This window comes from Telopea speciosissima, chromosome 1 (genome assembly GCF_018873765.1).
Source record: "Telopea speciosissima isolate NSW1024214 ecotype Mountain lineage chromosome 1, Tspe_v1, whole genome shotgun sequence".
NCBI classification, from domain to species: domain Eukaryota; kingdom Viridiplantae; phylum Streptophyta; class Magnoliopsida; order Proteales; family Proteaceae; genus Telopea; species Telopea speciosissima.
This window is the reverse complement of record NC_057916.1, coordinates 38,504,119-38,515,511: the sequence shown is the minus strand read 5'-3', so window position 1 is coordinate 38,515,511 and position 11,393 is coordinate 38,504,119.

Genomic DNA, 11,393 nt, shown 5'->3' with positions numbered 1-11,393 from the left:
GTTTTCATCACCGACGTACCTCCTTCTCTCGTGGTCAAGGAAAACTGCTTCGAAAGATTTTTTTCTTTTCCGAAAGTTATTATGCATGTTTTGGACATTTGCTATGCTACCTCCATATCTTCTTTACCAAAGAAATAGCTTGTATAAACTTCCCCTGACCACTTAAGACCCAAAAATTTAATGTGGATTCCCTTAACCTTGTTGTATAGGAGTTTGTTTCTCATCTGCCAAATTGAATAGGCAAGCAATGTACCTTTGGTTAAGGACCAAATCTTCTCCTTATGGGGCATTGTATTAGAGTTTAAGGGACTCAACCAAATCTTTCATTGAGGCTGCTCTTAACTTTAAATGAGTTTTGGTGCCTAGCTTTGATGCAACCCATACTTGGTTGCGTTTGGTATGCATTCTTGGAATGCATTCTAAAATCATAATTTTCACTGTTTTTAGAATTTCAGAATGCATACCAAACATAGCTTTTTCATCTCTGTCCTTTGATCTTTCCCACGATCTTTAATAACCAATCCTAAATAAACAGCTCCATTGTAAGAGAACCCTCATTTATGTACACCACTTACCTAGTGCACTAGGCTCCTGCCACCGTAGGGTTTGAACAGTCATAATGTATGCAGCCTTACCCTTGCTTTCGCAAAGTAATTGTTTCTTGAAAAGTGTACTAATTACTACAGATATCAATTCCTAGCAACTTTAGTTCATATTTATGCTTAGTTGCTTCATGTGCAGGTGAATGTTGATCAATTTGCCTCTCAGTCTTCTTTACCTTCTGCACCTGCTGATTCATGAACAAAATGGTTGATCAATATATTTTATTTTGGCCTTCGATTGATGGTTAGTATTGGAGAGGAAGAAGATTTTGCTGGTTTCTTACTAGTATTCCCTTAGTTCTATCCTGTTTAATTTGCTGGTTTTTTTTTCCTCTCTTGGTTTTTTTCTCCTTTTGAATAGTCCTTTATTATTATATTGTTTTCTCTCTTGAATTGTCTATACAGCTGAGTTGGTGGGGAATTTTTATAGATATGGCACAAGAATATATTTTTCCTTCGATGGAACTCTTTCTTATTGTATGATTGGAGTACTTAGTACTCTCTTGAACTCTTTTACAGTTGCTGGATGTGCTTTTATTGTGTCTAATCACATCTTTGTGGTTTAACATGTCACTAGATATTGTTATATCTCTAAACTCTGGTGATATATTTTTTTGTTGTTGTATGATTGGAGTATTTGATCCTTGATAAAGGGGAAGAACAGTCTCTTTGTTCCTTCGGACAAAATTTTCTTTCTTGATTTTTTGGTCTTCAGGAGTAATTTATGGTGCTCTTCTTTATTATTAGAGATGACTTCAAGGCTGTTGATAGGCATATTGTTGATTGGTGGTTAGTTGTTAGGTGAGAGGGAGAGGAGAGGTTAGTTCTGTTGGTTCTGTTTCCAACTACGAATTGTGTTATGGAATTGTGGGGTGAAGGGTGGGTGGTCAAGTATATATTTGGAGACTACTGTATATCAAGTTCTGGACCTGTTATTGGTTCTTTTTTGCATGGTAAGTCAGTCACTTAGATGTACTTAGTTGATGACACGAGTTTGGGTATGAATGCCCCTAAAATACTAACAACTATGTTGTGAGTTTACACTATGGTACTCTTACATTTTGAGGTTTAAAATAAAACCCTCCTTCTGATAGATCATGGACCTCATTTTTCAGTGACTTGAACGCTTACATTTTTTGGGGTTTAAAATAAAACCCTCCATTCAATATGCTTTGCCATATTGCTTTTGATATTGATTGTAGCTATTTGTGTCCAATAAATTACCTTCACTCTAGCTTGATTTAAAGAGTATTTGCATCCTAAAAAATACATCCTTTTGCTGCCCTACATCCATGCTCTTAAAAATTGACTTGATTTCTACCTTTCCCTACATCTATGCTCTTAAAAATTGACTTTACTTCTAGCTTTTCCTACATTCATGCTCTTAAAAATTGACTTTTATTAACCTTGGTTTTATATTGTAGGTTTCGATGCTTCAAGTCACACTCTCAGACTCCAATAATCGGGTGGTCTGTAGATAATGAAAGAAAAAGAAAGTGATGTCACAGCCTCTAAGAAAAAGGGGAGGAAGGCTTTAGCCTGAGCCATGGGTTATTAGCCTCAATTGCAGCTACCAGCCTCCTTTTGAGTTTCTATTTTGTGTGTTTGGACTGGTTATAGCAAGTTTTTTTTTTTTTTTTGACAGATTTTAGAAAATTTATTGCTTGTAATTGAAGCCAAGGCTGAACCCTTAGCATACATGTAGGGATTGACCCCTTGTAAGCGCAAGGTTTTTTGAATGTCTTCTCTTTGAATGAAAGTTTGCAAGCACAGCTAACAAATTTATTAAGTGCACATTAGAAATTTCATGTATGGTCATGTTCCCAACTTTGGGTGGTAATAGCAGTGTATCAACTCTTGGAGTATGGACGAGTGAGTCATGAATCAGTCAATTACTACAGCAAGTCAGTCACTTCGATGTGCTTAGTTGATGACATGAGTTTGGACAGATATGAGGTTCTTGATTTTAAAGGCTCATTTAGTGTGGAGTAATAATGATCATCTATATCTAATTTCTTGTTTTTTAAGGTGGTATTCTTTTTAGAAGGGATCATCTTTCCACCACTAACATGAGTGGGTGAAGCAGTCTTTTGTCATCATACCAAAAAATGGAATTTTTCTAGCTACCAAAAACGGATGATACTCAATGAGGGGTCTCTCGTTCCATAAGCCCCACTACTTTCCCCTACTAGTATAGCAAGGATATATATGTGATCACTTGAATTTCCTAGTCACACAAACTAGACAAAAAAGGAACTCAATCCTCACATATCAACCATTTATAAAAGTTTGTACAAGATGAAGTACATATAACAGTTCTTCAATTGACTCAAATGGTCTGCCCATATTAAGAATTATGAAACCAGAAAATAAGTTTCAAGCCCCTTGGAGTAATCTTCTTCATAGGACGCTTGTAATAATTCTCCCTAAGAACTATGCCATCCACATAAGACCAAGTAGGCCCTCTTGGAGTGCTCTCTGCCCATAAGAACCTCTTTGAGAATGGGTTCGCCAGACTTTCAGGGAATTCCTCAACAGTTTCACAGAGCAATCCCTGCAAACAAACAAAATTAAACCACAGTTAATTTGACAAGAACAAATTCTCCAAGACTCCACATTTAATATACACTTTATTACCGTGTCTAGTTTTTATATGAGGTGTCTATCAGTCCATATAAGTAACTTGCCTAAAGCATCCAGTCCCTTTTCTTTTTCTTGTACAGCCTCGTGAATCGGCATTTTCTAAGGACGTTTCAAAATGCATGGACATGGAAGCAGTTAGCAATAGCAAGTCAAACTGAAACACATCGATGATGATGCCAAAATAGACAGGTTTCCAAATCTATTATGTGCTTTTTCACAATGACATAAAGACCTCCAAACTAGAGAATTGCTGTCCCACTTTAAATCAATTTTCCTTCTTAACTTGACAAAAGTTGAACTTTGTCTTAAAGGTTTAACATTTCTATCAAGTTTACATTCTATCTTCTACCAAATCGACACAAAAATTTGACATGAACCAGGAAAAACCAGAAATTGATGGAAAGTTTTAAATCTAAAAGAGACTGAAAACAGAGATAGAGATAAACTGCATTCAGGTATGGCAAGAAACAATCAATAACCAAATCAGAAGCTAGAATCAAGGATGGAAGCAAATCTGAAACTGTAGTTTCAGGTAAAACACTATAGCCATCGGGTTTAGAAACTAACAAATCTAACCTGAACCTTGCTTGAATGATAGAAAGGGATACATAAAAAAAGAAAGAACAAAAAAAAAAAGAAAAACCAGAACAGGAATCCACCAGGTCTTCACTTTTGAACCCACAACAGTACCACTCAGAATCCACTAAATAATCACTGATTGATTTGGTTCCAAATCGACACAATGACAAAAAAAAAAAAAAAAAACACAAAACACAAACAAAGAGGCAATGTAAAGGTAACAGAGATCGAAGGAAAGGAGTCATGGCGATACCTGGAGTGTAAAGAGGAGTCGCCGCTGCCTTTGGAGGAGAGGAGATAGGGTTTGGTCTGCAAAATAAATGCCATGCTTAGTGGCAAAAAAAAAAAAAGAAAGTAAGAGGGAGAGATAGCTGCGATACCTGGCATGTGGAGAAGAGGAGTCATCGTCGCCTCCAGCGCCTTGGGGGAGAGGAGTTTGTAGATGAGGGTCTGCAAAACAAACCCAAAGTCAGAATGGGTTAGGGTTTCGTTTGTGCAAAAAGATGAACAAGGAGAGGAAGTTGGGGATTTAGAAATACTCCCATTTACCTCTTGAAGTACCAGTGGCAGAGAGCTCCGTTCGTGAGAGGAAGATGAACGCCTGGAATTATGGCAGAGAGTTAGGGATTTAGAAACAAAAACCACGAGGAAGGTGAACGCCGGCGTGAGGATGCAGTTTACGGTGAGTCTGGTCAGGTCGTCGTCATCGTGAAGAAGAGTCCACCGTGGAGTACAAGTTCAGTTCGTCATCTGGAGAGAACAGAGACGAAGAGAGAATGGAGGGAAAGGGAAACTTTCGATTCTGAACCAAATGAAAGATAAATTAGGATTTTTAATGTAGACCGTCAGATCATTTAACGCCACATGTCTTCATCGCAGGTATGTACTTGAAATGTAATTGAGAGGGTGTAATTGAGACGATAAAAATCCCCCAGGCACCCAGCCCACCCCAACAATATCTGGAAAGAGTTTCCAACTGCCACTTTTCAGCCACGTGTACTATTAAGCACTTGGATATACTTGGAAGTTTTTTTTTTCTTTGATGGTAAAAAGAAAGTATATATAAGTTAGAAGTTAAAGACTTTCCACCTTCTCAGGGAAGGGGTGAAAGGTAAGTGCCCTAGAACTATGTGACAGTTCAGCTAATTCCATAAAAAACGGCAAAGATGTCCAAGTGATAGATGCTTGATCAAGATTGTTAAGCCACGAAAGCAGAATCTTGTCGCTGATCCAAACATGATGAATTTGAAACCCCTCCTGTGTAGCTTTATTCTATCCTTGTAGTATCCCAAAAAGAGTTGCAGTAGTTGGATCTTGTACATTGAGAACACCTGCATCTAAGGGTGTCAAAATCAAACCAAAATCGAAAATCGAATCCGAAATCGAGCCGAACCAAATTTATTCGGTTTGGTTTCGATTCAAATATTGGATAAGTTAATTCGGTTCGATTCGGTTCTATGTCCAAACCCGTTGGTTTGAATCGAACCAAATACCCATTTAATTCCCAAATCCTATTTCTTTTAATTGGATAAAAGATATTTAATAAAATAATTAAAGATTTAAAGTAACCAAAACCGTATGCAGTTCTTTGTTTTTTTGGTAATTGTTTATCACTATAATTCTAATTCGCTAACAGATTGGCTTTTCATATTCCCTTTTCTATTTTATTGTTTTTATTTTAGTCTCACTCTTTTACTTCAAGTCTTACAATTCTTTCAAATTCAAACGTGCAACCTCCATTTTCTCCTAAGTAAGAACCAAATTATATTGCAGTAAAAACCGAATGAGACCTGAATTAAAACCGTTTTGTGAAAACGAATTAGAACCGAGACCGAACCGAATCGAGGGGGGGTTCAGATTTGGTTGTAAGTACCAGAACCGAGTCGGATATCGGTTCGGTTTTGGGTAACACCCACAATGCATGGAACTGAAACCGAAACCGAACCGGTTGACACCCTTACCTGCATCGATGACAACACTGTTGTCTGCTATCAAAAGGTTAAAATTTCACTTTGCTAATTTAAGGTCTGGTTCATAGAAGCCTGCGACCATTAAACCAGTCATTGGGTTCATAGTGTTAGTAGGAGCACAATAAGTTAGTGGACTAGTAGTAGCAAAATTGAAATCAGTGTGAGAAAAGGCTGTGGGCCAGATCCTGAGATCATTAGCCCACCGAATAATATTGTTCATAACACCCATAGGATCTACCGTGGTAGCCTTCATAATAACATTGTTCCTTACATACCAGAGAAAATAGCAAGTAATAATGAAAATAGAAAAAAACCAAATGCGAGAGTGCTTGTCCATAGCCAACGATGCATGTAGTGATGTGCAGAGATTGAGGAAGGATGAGCTAGAGAGATGCTCAGTTCTTAGTCCAAGCGGACCAGAAGCCCAAATACGTTTAGACCAATCACACGCAAGGAATAAATGCTAGATCGATTCCTTACAATTGCCACAAAGAACACAAGATGGGTCGATATGGATCCATTTAGCAATGGTCACCCTGACAGGGAGCCCTGCATTCAAGAGACGCCAAAAAAAAACTTTAAATCTTTAATGTATTTTTAGTTTCCAAAAAATCCTCCACCATTTAGTATTCGGAGGCTGCTGAGGAGGGATATACTTGGAAGTTGGAACCCAATAAGCTTCTTGTTGTTTACACCACCCACCCCCCCAAAAAAAGCTACTTGTCGTGATTCAATGAGGATTTTTTTTTTTGTGGGGGGGGGGGGGGAGGGAAAATTACACGGACCTCCCTGAATGGCAGTACACTTTCCCCCTGTGTTTCTGAAAAGTACAAAGTTGTCCCCTATTTTCAAAATTATTTAACACTTAAACCCAATCATTAGTGAATTTTGTTACTTGCTAACGGTAGGAGTTTTAAATGATTTTTATGACCATTCTACCCTTGAGTGGATATAATTACATATTTGTCCTTTTATTTACTTATTCTTCTTCTTCTTATTCAACCACCGCTCCACTGTGCACACCCCTACGCAGCCTAATGCACCCATCAACCACCATTGTACCTCATCACACCCTCCTGCACCCCACCACCGTTGCAATCTCCTGCGAGAAAGCTTTTACAGGATTTTTTAGTGCAATTGATTTTTGGTTTTTACACTTGTTGCACAAAGAATGATGTTGAGGGCTCTCCTCAACACTGCAACCCTAAAATTAGAACTAGACTGGAAACAATGAGGGAAAACGAAGATCACTCTCCTAATTGAATACTTGAATCCCTTTACATGGGTGCAAAGGCCTCTATTTATACAAGTTTCTCTCCCCCAACGCTCTTTCCGAAGATTTGCCAGATCTGCCAGATGGCTTTCCTTCTTCGTCAGGCGGTGGAGGTGTGCTCGGATTAGGAAACTCTTTGGAAGAACAGTCCTCCCCTCGTTTCTCGGGATACCAAATCTCCTCCCACATGGATCGCGGTTACCAGTCACCATCCATCAAGGTGCTCTAAAACTGATCTTTTTGACGTCTCTAGACCAGTATAACTACCTCGCAAGTGGTCTGATCAATTCTGGGCGAGGGCTGGTTGCTTGGAGTCCAAGCCATTCCACGTGTCATCCTCGGATTGGGTAGGTAAAGTATGGTGTATCAACACTAAAAAATCCTATATAATTGTGGTGGGGTTTAAAAATTTTCAGTATTTTCACATGAATTGCTTCCTCAAGGTTTAGAAAATTTATCTTTTTTAACCAGAATGAGGGGTTCAAGTTTCTTTTATTTAATATACCTCCCTCGTTCAGTTTCTGTCTCTCTCGGTTCCGTTCCTTATCCATTGTTGTTGCTCTGTTATTTACTCTCTCGTGCCTGTTGCTTTTGTTGTTGTTGTCAAGGTACCTTTCACTCTGTTTCTACTGCTCTTCCTTCAATTTGAGTATCTCTTTATCTTTTCCAATTTGAATTTCAATGTTTTCTGGTTGTTAATATGGTAAGGAAAGAGCAAAGGGATCACTCCGAAATCTCTACTTTTGTTCGAGTTGTTGAGCTGTTTCTTCATGTGTGCATTTTGCTTGATTCCTGGGGGGTATGTCAGGATTTTGGGTTGTGTTTTGTCAGCTTCTAATTGCTCCATCTCAAGTGTTGATTACGGGCTATCCTTGTCAATCTATCAAATTCTGGGTTTTTGACTGTTTGTTTCAATGGTTCTAATTCTGGTTATCGAAGTGTTCTATTGGCAAACTTTTCTATGCAAGAGAGAAGGGTAGGAAAGGAGGGAAAAGAAGACAGAAAAAAGGGAAGGAATAAGGATTTTTCTCCTAGCGTGAGTGAGGATGCCAATGACGGATTGCCATGGTTCTTTAGTGTCGTTCTCCCCTATAGGACGTCTATTATTGAGTATCATAGGGAGGCATGGTGTGGGTGATTCAATGACTCAACGAGGTGGTGTGGAGAAAGGAGGAGAGTTGGTGGATGAGTGGGGGTGGTGGATACTCTTTGATGTTGGCTGCAAGGGGCGAGAGGGCAGGGGCAGAGTAGCTATGGGTTGGGGTGGGGGAGCCGGATATGAAGAAGAGGGAGAAGGAGGAGGGGAGCAATTACAGAAATACCCATACTGAAAAGAGATGTGAACATTCTAAAAAGTAAGAATGCACTTTACCAAAACATGTAGCCAAACAATATTCTCGCAAAAGAATGCATTCTGCATTTTGAAAATGAGTACGCACGTTCTTAGAATTAGAATGCATATGAAACATAGCCTTAGGCTGTGTTTGATACGCATTCTTGGAATGCATTCTAGGTCGATTTCACATTCTTGGATGGTAAAAATAGTTGTTTTTATAATCCAATAATGGGAAAAGTGTTACATCACCATGAAACTTCATTATGTGTGGGGGGAAAGGAAAACTTTTTGTCCTTTGTTTTTTCTCTTCCTCGTATGAATTTTTCTTGGGGGGGGGGGGTGGTAAACTATCTTCGTGTGAAAATTGAAATCTTATCTTCCAATCGAGGCAGTCTACGCCTGGTACACCCACAAAGAGCTATCTGGATCATTCATTCCGAATAAATTTCCTATCATTCAGGTGTTCCAGATCTAGTGGTTGGTGAACCGTTTCTTGAAAACCATCCAGCGTTAGGCCTTCTCCGGCCGATCCAGGCGTCCTTACAACACGTTTGACTTCTCAGTTCTGATTCTTGTATTTTTTTTTTTTTGATAATAAAATGATTTATTGAGAATGAACTCGTGAGCAACCTAAAGCATCCTGAACACAAAGTTCATGGAGCCAAGGAGTGGAATTTGGCCATTCTGTCTTAGACGAGATTGACAGGGCCTTCCTGGCCAGGCTATCAGCAATACCATTGCTTGTCCTGGAAATACAAGAGAAAGAACAGACATGAAAAGATGTTGCTATCCAAACAATGTCGTGGATAATGCGAGCAATATAAAGACGAGTATAATCTCTGCTCGCCCTGTTGAGAGATGCTATAACCTCTGAATTATCAGATTCCACCTGAATTTGGTCCAACCCCAAAGATTGAGCATAGAGTAAGCCCGTTCGTACTGCCACAGCTTCACCCACCTTGACAGATGTGAAAAACATCTTTTCCAAAGTAGCCGCAAAGTTGTGCTCCAAAACTATCTCTAAGAATGAAACCAATACCCCCAATAGAGCCATCCAGTTGCATAGAAGCATCGCAATTCAACTTTATAAAACCTGCATTTGGACTTTCCCACCTTGATTGGCGCAAAGATGGATTAGAAGAGGCAGCAGGTCCTTCAATCCTTCCCTCCCTCACCGCCAACTAAAATTCATCAAAAGTTGTTTGACTATACTGTATCACTTCCTCTGGAGTCCAAGTTTTCCCATTGAACACCTTGTCATTACGCGCTTTTTATAACCCCCAACATATAAAAGATGCCAACGAAAAAGCCTCCCTTGCCTGTACTTTGTTTGCTGCAAAAATACTATCCCAGTCTTTAATTCAAAGATAAGTTTTTGGATCAGAGACATTAGGAATGGAGTAGGTTAGAGAACTGCCAAACCAAACTACTCTTGCAAACGGGCATCCAAAGAGGATATGATCGGCAGATTCCATTTGTTCATTGCACTGCAAACAAGATGTATCCAGATTTATACGCCTTTGGAACAAAGCTTTATTAGATGCCACTCCTTGTGCAAAAACTCGCCATAGAAAACTATGAATCTTTGGTAATGTTTGGCACGACCAAATTCTTTTTCACACCATATCAGGAACAAGGTTGTACATTGGGCATCTAGAGGAAGATAGCCTTTTCGAGGATTGATCACAATCAATATTTGATAATAAGTGATAAGCTGATTTTACGAAGAACTGACCAGTCCAAGAAACTCCCCATACCTGCGTATCTTCCAATTGATACAGGCCTAGATTAATTTGCATAATGGCGTGCACATCAGAAGGATGGAAAATCGACTCCAAGATATCTGTTCTCCATCTTCTATTCTCATGATCAATGCGATCAAAAACCAAATCAACACTGCAATTCGGCGGTCGTGGGTATTGGATTTTAAAATCTTTATTAGTGGATGATAGTCATCTATCCTCCTATATTCTAATACACGAACCGTCTCACTTGCCAAATGAGGCCTTGGAGAAGGACTTTAAGCCCCTCAAGTATGCTACGCCAACCCCAGGAGGGTTGGTTACCCAGTGATGCGTGTAAGAAACCGGTCCATGGGAAATATATTGCTTTGAAAAATCTAGCCTAGAAGGAATTTGGTTGAGACCAAATCTGCCATGATGTCTTCGATAATAAAGCAAGGTTTTGAAGACGGGGATCACGAAACCCCAGATCACCTTTTTCCTTAGAACAACACAAACGAGGCCAAAAAATCCAATGAATACTTACTTTCTTATCAAATGAACCACAGAAAAAATTTGACACCGCCTTCCTTACTTGATCATGATGAGATATAGGAAGCTTGAAGTGAGAGGCCGCATAATTTGACATAGAGGAAGCAACTGATTTAATCATCACTTCTTTGGCAGCATGAGAAAGTAAAGACTCCTTCCACCCTTACAATTTTCTAAAAGTCCGATCCTTAAGATCTTGAAATAGAGTCGCTCTAGAGACACCGAAATCTATTGGAAGACCCAGAAATTTAGAAGGATCATCACCATATGGGACTCTTGTTCACTGCAATGCTGCTGTATTCATCGTGCGGCGCTGCAGATGCCATCTGTGCACAACAAACCCTACATGGCACACATGGCACATATGGCACCTGCGGCGCTGCATCCTCTAAAAGTTACCACGTGCAGCTTGGTTCTTCTGGTTGGATCCAGGGTTGACCCGAGGCCAAGTCAATATTGTCGGGACGTTATACCTTTCCCTAACCCGAACCCCAACGAAACGCCGTCAATCTCCCGGCCGTTAGACGCATACCGTCGTTGAGAAACAGACGGACACGCCCGTAACGACATTGACGTTTTCCCAAATCTCAATAACGAAAGGTATCTTTGGATTTCCTTTTGTATATTTCTACGTCTCTATCTGTTTTCCCTTTCCACCTAACTCCATGAACTCTACTATGTAATCTTAATCCTCCATTACCTAATAACTGTTATTAG